A 13,893-nucleotide genomic window follows, 5' to 3' on the forward strand; every position below is an offset into this window, starting at 1 on the left:
TCGCTGCCCAGCACAGAGCCCTCGTCGCTGCCCAGCACAGAGCCCTCGTCGCTGCCCAGCACAGAGCCCTCGTCGCTGCCCAGCACAGAGCCCTCGTCGCTGCCCAGCACAGAGCCCTCGTCGCTGCCCAGCACAGAGCCCTCGTCGCTGCCCAGCACAGAGCCCTCGTCGCTGCCCAGCACAGAGCCCTCGTCGCTGCCCAGCACAGAGCCCTCGTCGCTGCCCAGCACAGAGCCCTCGTCGCTGCCCAGCACAGAGCCCTCGTCGCTGCCCAGCACAGAGCCCTCGTCGCTGCCCAGCACAGAGCCCTCGTCGCTGCCCAGCACAGAGCCCTCGTCGCTGCCCAGCACAGAGCCCTCGTCGCTGCCCAGCACAGAGCCCTCGTCGCTGCCCAGCACAGAGCCCTCGTCGCTGCCCAGCACAGAGCCCTCGTCGCTGCCCAGCACAGAGCCCTCGTCGCTGCCCAGCACAGAGCCCTCGTCGCTGCCCAGCACAGAGCCCTCGTCGCTGCCCAGCACAGAGCCCTCGTCGCTGCCCAGCACAGAGCCCTCGTCGCTGCCCAGCACAGAGCCCTCGTCGCTGCCCAGCACAGAGCCCTCGTCGCTGCCCAGCACAGAGCCCTCGTCGCTGCCCAGCACAGAGCCCTCGTCGCTGCCCAGCACAGAGCCCTCGTCGCTGCCCAGCACAGAGCCCTCGTCGCTGCCCAGCACAGAGCCCTCGTCGCTGCCCAGCACAGAGCCCTCGTCGCTGCCCAGCACAGAGCCCTCGTCGCTGCCCAGCACAGAGCCCTCGTCGCTGCCCAGCACAGAGCCCTCGTCGCTGCCCAGCACAGAGCCCTCGTCGCTGCCCAGCACAGAGCCCTCGTCGCTGCCCAGCACAGAGCCCTCGTCGCTGCCCAGCACAGAGCCCTCGTCGCTGCCCAGCACAGAGCCCTCGTCGCTGCCCAGCACAGAGCCCTCGTCGCTGCCCAGCACAGAGCCCTCGTCGCTGCCCAGCACAGAGCCCTCGTCGCTGCCCAGCACAGAGCCCTCATCGCTGCCCAGCACAGAGCCCTCATCGCTGCCCAGCACAGAGCCCTCATCGCTGCCCAGCACAGAGCCCTCATCGCTGCCCAGCACAGAGCCCTCATCGCTGCCCAGCACAGAGCCCTCATCGCTGCCCAGCACAGAGCCCTCATCGCTGCCCAGCACAGAGCCCTCATCGCTGCCCAGCACAGAGCCCTCATCGCTGCCCAGCACAGAGCCCTCATCGCTGCCCAGCACAGAGCCCTCATCGCTGCCCAGCACAGAGCCCTCATCGCTGCCCAGCACAGAGCCCTCATCGCTGCCCAGCACAGAGCCCTCATCGCTGCCCAGCACAGAGCCCTCATCGCTGCCCAGCACAGAGCCCTCATCGCTGCCCAGCACAGAGCCCTCATCGCTGCCCAGCACAGAGCCCTCATCGCTGCCCAGCACAGAGCCCTCATCGCTGCCCAGCACAGAGCCCTCATCGCTGCCCAGCACAGAGCCCTCATCGCTGCCCAGCACAGAGCCCTCATCGCTGCCCAGCACAGAGCCCTCATCGCTGCCCAGCACAGAGCCCTCATCGCTGCCCAGCACAGAGCTTCCTGCACCGCTGGTCCCGTCCAGCCCAGAGCTTCCTGCACCGCTGGTCCCGTCCAGCCCAGAGCTTCCTGCACCGCTGGTCCCGTCCAGCCCAGAGCTTCCTGCACCGCTGGTCCCGTCCAGCCCAGAGCTTCCTGCACCGCTGGTCCCGTCCAGCCCAGAGCCTTCGCCGCTGGTCCCGTCCAGCCCAGAGCCTTCGCCGCTGGTCCCGTCCAGCCCAGAGCCTTCGCCGCTGGTCCCGTCCAGTCCAGAGCTTCCTGCACCGCTGGTCCCGTCCAGCCCAGAGCTTCCTGCACCGCTGGTCCCGTCCAGCCCAGAGCTTCCTGCACCGCTGGTCCCGTCCAGCCCAGAGCTTCCTGCACCGCTGGTCCCGTCCAGCCCAGAGCTTCCTGCACCGCTGGTCCCGTCCAGCCCAGAGCTTCCTGCACCGCTGGTCCCGTCCAGCCCAGAGCTTCCTGCACCGCTGGTCCCGTCCAGCCCAGAGCTTCCTGCACCGCTGGTCCCGTCCAGCCCAGAGCCTTCGCCGCTGGTCCCGTCCAGCCCAGAGCTTCCTGCACCGCTGGTCCCGTCCAGCCCAGAGCTTCCTGCACCGCTGGTCCCGTCCAGCCCAGAGCCTTCGCCGCTGGTCCCGTCCAGCCCAGAGCCTTCGCCGCTGGTCCCGTCCAGTCCAGAGCTTCCTGCACCGCTGGTCCCGTCCAGCCCAGAGCTTCCTGCACCGCTGGTCCCGTCCAGCCCAGAGCTTCCTGCACCGCTGGTCCCGTCCAGCCCAGAGCTTCCTGCACCGCTGGTCCCGTCCAGCCCAGAGCTTCCTGCACCGCTGGTCCCGTCCAGCCCAGAGCTTCCTGCACCGCTGGTCCCGTCCAGCCCAGAGCTTCCTGCACCGCTGGTCCCGTCCAGCCCAGAGCTTCCTGCACCGCTGGTCCCGTCCAGCCCAGAGCTTCCTGCACCGCTGGTCCCGTCCAGCCCAGAGCCTTCGCCGCTGGTCCCGTCCAGCCCAGAGCCTTCGCCGCTGGTCCCGTCCAGCCCAGTGCCTTCGCCGCTGGTCCCGTCCAGCCCAGGACCGCCTTCGCCGCTGGCCCCGGTCAGCTCAGAGCCCTCTTCGCCGCTGGTCCAGTCCAGTGCTGACCTCCCCAAGAAAATTTTGGGGGGGGGCAATAAGTCCTCTGAGGGGATCGTGGAGGCCCTTCCGACACGGTCGCCATGGCCGCCCGAAGGGTCCTCACCGCCATGGCCGCCCGAAGGGTCCTCACCGCCATGGCCGCCCGAAGGGTCTTCACCGCCATGGCCGCCCGAAGGGTCTTCACCGCCATGGCCGCCCGAAGGGTCCTCACCGCCATGGCCGCCCGAAGGGTCCTCACCGCCATGGCCGCCCGAAGGGTCTTCACCGCCATGGCCGCCCGAAGGGTCTTCACCGCCATGGCCGCCCGAAGGGTCCTCACCGCCATGGCCGCCCGAAGGGTCCTCACCGCCATGGCCGCCCGAAGGGTCCTCACCGCCATGGCCGCCCGAAGGGTCCTCACCACCATGGACGCCTGAGGGTCCGTCTGCTCCGCCATGGCCACGCCCTCATCCTGCTCCGCCCTGGCCACCTGCACGTCCTGCTCCGCCCTGGAGGCTTCCTGCTCCAGATCGGCCACCTGTTCATCAGCCTCCAGGGCGCCCACCCTCCCACCCCTTTGGATGTTTTACGGCGCGAGGACGCGCCTGGGGGGAGGGGGGGGTTCTGTCACATTGTTAATGTGTTTTCTGTTGTTTATCATGGACTTTTAGTTTGTTTTCCATCTTCAGTGTTTTCATCATCTCTGTCGTCATTTTCATTAGTTCATTTTCGTCACCTGTTTAGTTAATCAGTTAATCACCCTTCATTGTCTTCACCTGTTGTACCCTCGTCATCCTCTGTATTTAAGTTCCTGTCTTTCTCCCTTCAGTTGTCGGTCAATGTTTGATTGTTACAGTGTATCGTGAGTGTTTCCGTTTTGTGTAAGCTTTATTATAGTAAAAGTTTGAATTGGAGCTTTGTGCCTTTTGCCTTTGTCTTCATCCGCACCATACCCGTGACAGCCGCAAACTTTACATACTTCACATAAAATCCAGCATTTAGTTGATCCTGATAAGTGCTCATAGTCACTGTTGTAAATACAAAAGATTTATTTTTCCATGAGGGGGTTTGGCATCATAGCATCTTTGTTTCCTGGCGGGCCGTTACACAACGCGACACACACATCCCAGACATCCTGTAAAATTCAACCAATCAGATGACGACTTTGAAAATACTGATTTGTTTCCAGTTCAGTGTGCCTTATGCATCAGTTGTTCAGCCATCGGTCCGTGGGCCTGAGACTAGGGTTAAGCTAACTAAACTACATTTTTCAGTTATTGAAATTCTTTCAAAACAGTATAGCTTTACTGGTGACAAGATGCTTTTTCCGACGATTGGCGGTACAGAGCAACCAAATGCAACATTGTTATTCTTTATATATAACTTGAATGGTGAGTGAGCTGAGGTAAGCTACTTTCACACTACAAGCTTTGTCGCTGCAGGTCGCCAGTGGCTGGCGGTTATGTCGCTAATGGCCTTTCCCGCTACTGGTTGCCTAGTAATGTTTATGAGTGACATTTACGGATGTTTCTCCATGTTGTAGACAACACATCTGTTTTCTTGCCACTACAAACAAACATTTTGGAAAGAAAATTCTAAATATAAATGAAATCAGTACATAACATGCATAATATTAAAGATGAACGAGAAACTGTGAGTGCTTTTTGCCATCGCGGCTATTTAAGCGCAACAACCGGGCAAATACCGGTCTATCTGGGCTCACGAAATCAATCAGACTCTGAGTCAGTACTGTGAACACCACTGTATGTACACGGAGATATATCACAACTTATAGGACAGTTTCTGACTGCTAAAATTAGCTTCTCGTTCAACTTGCCTCTGTCAGAGAGAGACGGCTGATCACGCGCACTCCACTCCTATTGGTTGTCGCTCCCGAAAGTTGCTCTTCATTTGCATAAAGTTAAACAGATCTCAACTTTGTTGCTTTCGCCAGACACGCCCCATCAGGTCGCCAACGCCGGAAAACGCCCGATCCCCACTGAAATGAATGGTAACGTGTCGCTTTGTCGCTTGTAGTGTGAACGCAGCTGTAATCAAACACTCTCGGATCGCTCGCTGCTTGAAAGTCTGATTGAAAGTCTAATTCAATTTAACGAATCGGTTCATCCTTAAAGGTACACTGTGTAGGAATTTCTCCCATCTAGCGGTGAAATTGTATTTTGCATTCAAACGAATAGTGCTCCATAGCGCCTCGCTTTTTCAAATGCGTGTTGCAACTACGGTAGCCGCTATACCAAGAAGCTATGAAAACATGTCTTCCAGTAGCACTTCATCGAGTTTTCTTTTGGGTGATGAGGTTCGTTATTTCAAACAAACTGCAACTTGACACACAACGAACAAACGAATGTTAATGTGAATCACAGACTGTAAAAAGCATCTCTTGTGGCTCGGCATAAGTATGATCTCCTTGTCCATTCAGCCGGTTTCAGTCACGTGACGCTGGCTCTGAACGAAAACACGTTGTGGAAACGCGTTGAGGTAGGCTAGTGCTTTTTGTCCCTCTCTGCTATTATAGTTTTTCAAAATGGCGGAACGACATGGAAGCCTCCATGGACTTACCCGTCCAATGTAAATAAAGATTAGAAATTCTTAGCTTACGAGGAGAAGTCAGATCATTGGCAGAGGTAATTTTACACCAATGAGGACATATTTATTTTTAGCTAATAAAATACTTGAGTAAAAACTACACAGTGTATCTTTAATGGTCAGCTCTCTCATATGTATACTATAGTTTTGCAAAGGCATATTCATTCTAGTGAATCAGTTCATTCAGACATTTCCATAAAGATAAACAAATTTAAGTCTCAACATTGCATTTTAGTAAATTTTTGAAAGGAGAATATTTAATTCATCACTATGCCTATATGCAGTTATATCAATTTTTGTATTACTTTTTTTTGTTAGTTATTAGTTTCAATAGTTGTATTTAGTGGAAAATCAGTTCAGTTTAATTGGGATGGTTAATTAATTAATTAATTCATTCATTCATTCAAAAAAACTACCCACATTGTTTTGTGCCAGAATATTAAAGGGTTTTGATTAAATTATTAATTATATAATTGGATAGTTATTAATTAAAAAATAATAATAATTAGCTTCAATGTAGTGATACTTTTTGTTTTATTGGCCTACCAGTATCTTGTAGTGTGGCACACCATATATAAGACTAGCTTGACTGTTGTTAAAATTAGGATTAGATCGTAGCTTGAAAAGTTTCAAAGTGGCTTCACTCACACTGGTCTCTATGAAAATATGTCCACACTTGCATCATTGTCTTATTCAAAGGCGTTTGAATGCCCTGGTCACATGGATGAGTCAATTCAGATGATGTAATCATCTTCCAGAAAATTCCCAATCCTGCTTAATAAGGCGTCTTTCAGTTACTAATTGCCTTGAAGCCCCCAGCACAGAAACCATGAGACAGATGCAGGCTGTTATCAATGACCGTCCGGTTCAAAAGGAAGAACTCTAAGATTAACTGAGATATGTGTGAATGAGATAAACTGACTAAACACAATTCATGCCCATTCATTCTCCCCTTCCCCCTTTCCTGTTCCTTTCCTAAACTCACTGCTCTCCAAATCCACAAACACCTTAAACTTCCTACTGAGAAAAATTATTTGGAAACATCAACAAAAAAACGAAGACATCGCCAGTGGACACACACTTGACCTAATTTGGAGCTCCTTTACTCTGGGAGTGTGAGGTGGAGGTCACTTACAAATCAGTCCCAGAGAAACCAGCCGCTGTTTTCTTAGGCTTCTCAGGATAGCCATTCTGACCATAATCCACGACTGATTTACAAAGGAAAAAGCATGAACCTGAACACTGTTCAAGGTCAAGGACAGGGGTCCTTAAATCCTCCTGTGGGGACAAGAAGAATGCTGACTTGGGACTAAGCTTTTAACCATTCCTGAAATACACGAGAAGCTATTAGTCATTGTAAATCAGTGCATTTTTATCCTTAGTAAATCTATCTATCTATCTATCTATCTATCTATCTATCTATCTATCTATCTATCTATCTATCTATCTATCTATCTATCTATCTATCTATCTATCTATCTATCTATCTATCTATCTATCTATCTATCTATCTATCTATCTATCTATCCATCTATCTCTCCATCTATCTATCTATCTGTCTATCTATCTATCTATCTATCTATCTATCTATCTATCTATCTATCTATCTATCTATCTATCTATCTATCTATCTATCTATCTATCTATCTATCTATCTACTGTATCTATCTATCTATCTATCTATCTATCTATCTATCTATCTATCTATCTATCTATCTATCTATCTATCTATCTATCTATCTATCTATCTATCTATCTATCTATCTATCTATCTATCTATCTATCTATCTACTGTATCTATCTATCTACTGTATCTATCTATCTATCTATCTATCTATCTATCTATCTATCTATCTATCTATCTATCTATCTATCTATCTATCTATCTATCTATCTATCTATCTATCTATCTATCTATCTATCTATCTATCTATCTATCTATCTATCTATCTATCTATCTACTGTATCTATCTATCTATCTATCTATCTACTGTATCTATCTATCTACTGTATCTATCTATCTACTGTATCTATCTATCTATCTATCTATCTATCTATCTATCTACTGTATCTATCTATCTACTGTATCTATCTATCTATCTATCTATCTATCTATCTATCTATCTATCTATCTATCTATCTATCTATCTATCTATCTATCTATCTATCTATCTATCTATCTATCTATCATGTTAGGGAATCAATATCTCTACAAGTTTAACTGACACATGTGGATGTCGTGTAGCGGTGTGGTTATAACATCTAACCGTCGATCATCTCTGCCTTTGCTGTATTTACAGACCGTTGTTCTGAGTGAGCTCATTTCCTGCATGTGCTTCCAGGAAGGGGAACGATGGGAACCAGAGATTTTGCAGGTACCCCAAACTTCGGCCTCTATCCCAAATGCCTTTTTTCCCTATACATCTGCACTGTGGGTGGGTTGAAAGAAAAAAACGCATAAACTCTAAATAGTCAAAACCAAATCCATTTGAACCAGCTTTATTCCTGTAAAACAAGTGAATGCATCACCAGTCATGTTACAGCAAATGCTCCGCTAAAGCGCACCGTAGACACTCAAAATAATCAAATCCTTTAACAGAACCGTTCCATTTCACAAAATGTTCTTTAGGGTTCTTTAGATTATTAAAATGTTCTTCACATTTAAGAAAAAAAGTTTTGCTTGCACTCTATTTTACAGTATGTGCACTTACGTAAGTGTATTTACAGTGTACAGGCCTACTTATACACTGTAAAAATCATTTTCATGATTTGTTATCACAACTTTTTATCTTTTGTCAAATCAACTTCGATAATTAATGTGTGAAGATAACATACTATTTTGAGTTTCTGTTTATTAAACCATTCTTCTTCATTGTATTAATTCAAATGTTTAAATAACCCAAAATTTTAAGGCAACAAGGTAACTTGCTTTTTTAAGTTAAACCAAGAAAAAATGTTGGTTTAACTTAGTAGTAGTTTATTTCACATGTTCAAAAATAAACTACTACTAAGTTAAACCAACATTTTTTTTTACAGTGTAGTAGGCTACTGGTAATATAAGGTAACTGGGTTAAGATCAGGTTTAGGGATAGGTTTTGGGTTAGTACCTTTATTACCCAGTTATTGTCATTAAAATATGTACATGGGGAACAGGACTGTAAAATAAAGTGATACCAAATTATTATTATTATTTTTTTTAGAGCTGTTTATTGAAAGGTTGAAAAATGGATCTTGCTGTAAAAAACAAATTTTGGAACCTTTATTTTTAAGAGTGTAATGTCCTGAAAGTTAAGCTATTCCACTTATTGCATTCTTTCCTTTGGAGACTGTAGTAAATACAATATTGAAGAAAACCTTGAGTCCAGACATGCAGTGATTAATCAACGTTTCATATAACCGGTTTATGGTGCATAAGACATACTTCATGGCAGAGCGGGTTCAGTTCCTCCCAGCTGTGTCAACTGCATCTTCTCATAGAAACGCATGTTGCTCTGGGTTCATGCGGTGTATCAAAAAGACTATTCTTATCACTTGAGAACATCTCTCAGTGCCAGCATTAAATGAGCGATCTGCAGATGGGGGATAAGTGTAAACAGTCTGTTGCTTTCAGACTTTATTCATGGCTTTCAGCAAGTGATTCAAATTATTAGATGTTGGACTAAATATTGGCCATGGTTTTTACTCCATTATATCTGATTTCATATGTTGGAGCTTTAACATCATGGAAAGTTTTTCAATCAATGGCAGAATTGTTTTTCTTTGTAATTTTTTCTTTTCTTTTTTTTTTCAGAATTGTACGGTTGGCTGCATGGACTGTGTGTTACAGCATGTTATTTTAAACATACACTCCTTTATTGATATCAATGTAAAAAACTTTGACATCCAGTGAACTTTCCGTACCACAAAAGTTTTTTTCATAGTGAAAAAAATTATTCTAATTATTCAAATATTCTTTATCCTAAGAAAAGAAAAATGGTTATTTTTAGAAATGTCCACTGAAAGGTTACTTTGGGGAACACATTTTTTTTCCCTATGGCATCAATGCAAAAAAAAAAAAAGGTTTATTTTTAAGTGTTTAACCATCTAGTAATGTAAATCATGACTGCATTATTTCTGGGTTCAATATAAGTTAAGCTCATTAAACTGGTATATTGTTAATTGCCAAACAGAATAATTTTGACTTATGCCTCTTTTTCTTTTCTTTTCTTTTTTTTCTTTTTTTTAAAAAGAACAATACATGTTACAATGAGTACATTAGAAATAAATAAAAAATTTAAAAGCTGAAATGTGAATCTTACCATTTTAAAAACGCAACTTACATTAATCCGTCTATTAAAACGTATGTATTATTTCAGCTGTGAAGATGTTCTCATCATTCACGATTGTTTAAATTGTAAAATTGGTTTAACTTTACACGGAAAAGTTAAGTAAATTATTAAATCAAGCTAATTGTGTACACCCTGTGGCTACACTGTTCTCTTACATTAAGTGTCTCACTGTAATCCAAATTTCCGCTTTTAAAAAAAGAAAAGAAAATTCAATATTTTTATGGTAAACAACTGCTGTCTCAACTTGTACTGACCACAGAATATTCCTTTAATCTCTAATCATCAAGAGGAATTAACGCATAAAAGAGTGAGTTTAGTGTGTAAGCGGTCCATGATGGAGAGTTCCTCACAGGTTCAGTGCATGGAAAACAGCTTCTGGATGAAAGCCCAGATTCCATGCAAATGCTCTCTGCTAAACACTCACAAATGTTTTCTCCCACCGTCCTGTCCATTGTGGGACCTCACAGCCAGAGCGGCAGATCCATCCCATCTCCCCCTGGGGTCTCCGGCGACCCCCGAGACTCATCTTCTCTCTGTTCTCACGTACACACATCCCATTCGCTGCGCTGGTCAGCCGTGCCCACGCGGAGAGATCAGTGGGAGTGTGGCTAACATCCTGCTCACATGTAAATCACGAGAGAAGCCCATGCACCAATTCACCCCCACTGGATAATGTCTTTCTAAACACTTCTAGTATGGCTCAACCCCTGTAAAAGCTCTATTCAGGATCCAGAGATGTTTTATGTTTCCCGCAAAACACTTAATCACGACTGCAGTACAGTTCATAAAATGTTGTTTTCAAGAGAAAGTAAAGCATGATGAAGTTATAGGGGTAGGGAGTGAAGATATGAATCTCTAATCCCTTCTTTTCATCATTATCCCTCACAAGAGAAATACTATCCGATTTTTCCGGTGTGACCCGCACCACGGTGGCTTAGATTAAATTTAAAAGAGCAATTTCTTACAAAATGAACTAAGAAGCGATATTTTTATTGTAACATAAAATGTTTCAGAGAAAAACTTAAGAATGCTTTGGTTGCTTGCAAGCAGTGTTGGGGAAAGTTACTTTTAAAAGTAATGCATTACAATATTGCGTTACTCCCTTAAAAAGTAACTAATTGCATTACTTAGATACTTTTTTAGAAAAGTAATGCGTTACGTTACTTTTGCGTTACTTTTTCCCCCACCTAGGTGTGTGTTTGATTTTTTATAACACAAAAGTTTTTTTTTTGGGCAAATGTAAAGACCCTTTAACACCAAAAGTGAAATAATAATCCTCAGGCTGAAGGAAACGTGTACAGTAGAGGAAAGCAAACAAGCAAACCTTTCTATCTAGTCATTTTTGCTTATTTAACTGAATCATCGAAGGTCAGAAGCAAATACATGGGTCAATAAAGTAAGATTAAATGCATACAAATTTGTTTTATTTAACATATTTAGTTATTGGAGGTTTGCATAGTATTCTGATTCTGCATTTCACTGATTTTATTCAATTTGAGGAATATTGAATATTTTTTTGTGCAAGTAAATTTATGCTCACATTTAGTCTAGAACTTCAATAAACATCATGTTCACACACACACACACACACACACACACACACACACACACACACACACACACACACACACACACACACACACACACAGTAACTCAGATATCTTGTTGTAAATTTTAAAAGTAATGCGTTATCTTTACTAGTTACTTGAAAAAGTAATCTGATTACGTAACTCAAGTTACTTGCAATGCATTTCCCCCAACACTGCTTGCAAGTTACTATTTAGCTGAACTCAGGATGTGAATGCAGGGTTATTATCTTTAACTAAAACTATATATAAAAAAATCTGTTATTTGAAATAAAGCTGAAATAAAATAAAATACAATAGTTGAAAAACTTACGAAACGAAAGTTAGAAGTGTTGCCTTGGCAATAAACTGAAATAAGTTTAATTCGATTATTTAGATTATTTAGAAGTAAATTAAATCTATTATTCTAGAAAATCTAGAAAATTAATTAAACCTAAATAGCAATACAACTAAATAATAATGAAATGACAAAAGAACATAACTACGGAGCCCCTAAAGGGACATGGGGATGGAAAAAATATGAGATGGGAGGAAAATATATTGCTCACAGGGAACAAAAATTGTTACATTTCAAACCTAAATAGCAATATTAAAAAAGAGAAACTTTGCGTTCGCTCACAATACCTTTGCATCCCCTCGCAAAACTTGTCCGCTCACTAAAAAGCATTGCCAGGTTTTTTTCCCTCCATCTCATAAAGTATTTAATGCAAAAAAAAGAAGAAGCTGTTGGAGGGACAATGAAAAAATGTAGCATAAACATTGTATTATTGTTTACCATAAATTTAAAATTTCCCCACAAAAATATGTTGAGATCAAGCAATAATTGGCAGCTCCCCAGATTTTCCTGTTGAAAACCCGTCATAGAGAAAAGACTTCAGAACATTAAAACAAGCTAAATACCAGATACAAAAAAAATTCTCACAAAATGCATTATATATTTTTGAGTCAGTATCTTTACTCATGTCAAACCCTGAGAAATTACACTCAAGTAAAAGAGCAACACAAAATTAATATACTAGGCACCCAACACATAAATCTTCACTGAGGAGCATTAATACACTGGGGTTTGTTTGAATTGGCACCTTGCACAGTAGCAACTGGCCGTTTCCCAGTATATGACCCGTGTGGGCACTGACAGTCTCCTTGCAGTCAGTCTGAGGTTTTGCTCTGTTTTTAATGGAAGTCATCTCAGATTTCAGCATAGGGTGTGTCTGCAGCCCACGGGCACAGACTAGGATTGAAATAAGAGGACTATAGGCTTTTTAAAGCAGGGAAATAGATCTTAACTGGTTGTAGGAGGAGGTGCTTGCCTTGTCTCACGGATGCACAGCTCACCCACACAGTCCCACGGTCCAATTCACACAGCTGGGGGTTGTGAAGAGGGTTTGAAGAGAGCCAAGAGCGAGGGCTGGGGAACGGGCCACATCAGTGCAGAAAGACAGGAAAGAAAGGCCCAGAATATTCATTCATTTACGCACTTCACTGAAACACCCCCTGCGCTCGGCTCTTTCCTGCTGGAGTCTGTCTCTATGTACCTCGAGCCGCTCCTCGAGCCCCTGCTGAGTAGAAAGGATGGGCAGGTCGAAACCCCTCCTCACTGGAGAACTCAAAAACATCTGGCACTTGGCATAGCAGAGGGTTTAATGCTGTGGGACCCGCATGCAAAGATATTCACCTTTAAAAAAAAAATATTTGACACTTGAACGTCTTTAAGTTAAACTAAAACAACTGTGTGTGTTTAAACTTCTCTGCGTCCTTGAGTTTCTATTTCAAGTGAGAGTTTTTATAACTGGTTGTTGCATGATATTCATTGCATGTTTATTTTAACTGTACTTTAGGGCAGGTACTTCAAGTTGTTTTTCAAGGGGAAAATTTGAAAGAAAAATATATAAAATGTATTTTTACAGTAAGAATGGAAAAGCAAACATGCAACTAAATAAAATTATAAATAAAATAAAAATATTAAAATGTAAAATAAAAAATATGATTAAAGTTTAAATCATTTAAAACATTAAACTATTATATATACAATAAATGTTTAAATATTTGAGGAATATTATAATAATTATTATAATAAAAATAATTATATTATAAATAAAAATATTTAAATGTTAAAAAAATAAAAATGTGATTAAAGATTAAATAATTTAAAACATGAAACTATATATAAAATAAATGTTTCAATATTTAACAAATATTATAATACGAATTATTATAATTAAAAAATGTTTAAATGTAAAAGAAACGTGATTATGATTAAATATTTAAAACATTAAACTGTTATATATATATATATATAAAATAAATGTTTAAATATTTTACAAATATTATATTGAAGATTATTTAAATCTCTTTTTCCTTTCTACAGATTAGTTTTTCTCTTTTCTTTAATGGCTCACTAATGCTGGTTTGGAGCAATATTTAGGATGGGGGATCCTTGAAAAACCTCTGCTGTTTAAGGTACTTGGAAAACTACTAGCCTACTGTACAAAAAAAAAAAAAAAAATCATGGTATTATCATGAAATCATGTCCAAAAAACTATAATTACGCAGTGTTTTGTAAGCAGTTTCTTGTTGCGACATTAAATGCCTTTGTTAACTGATCTTGAAAGATCTTTTCCGAACCATTAACTGCACAGCATGCATCCAAGCTTATCACCAATCAAGAT

This window comes from Phoxinus phoxinus (assembly GCF_949152265.1).
Source record: "Phoxinus phoxinus genome assembly, chromosome: 19".
Lineage (NCBI taxonomy): Eukaryota > Metazoa > Chordata > Actinopteri > Cypriniformes > Leuciscidae > Phoxinus > Phoxinus phoxinus.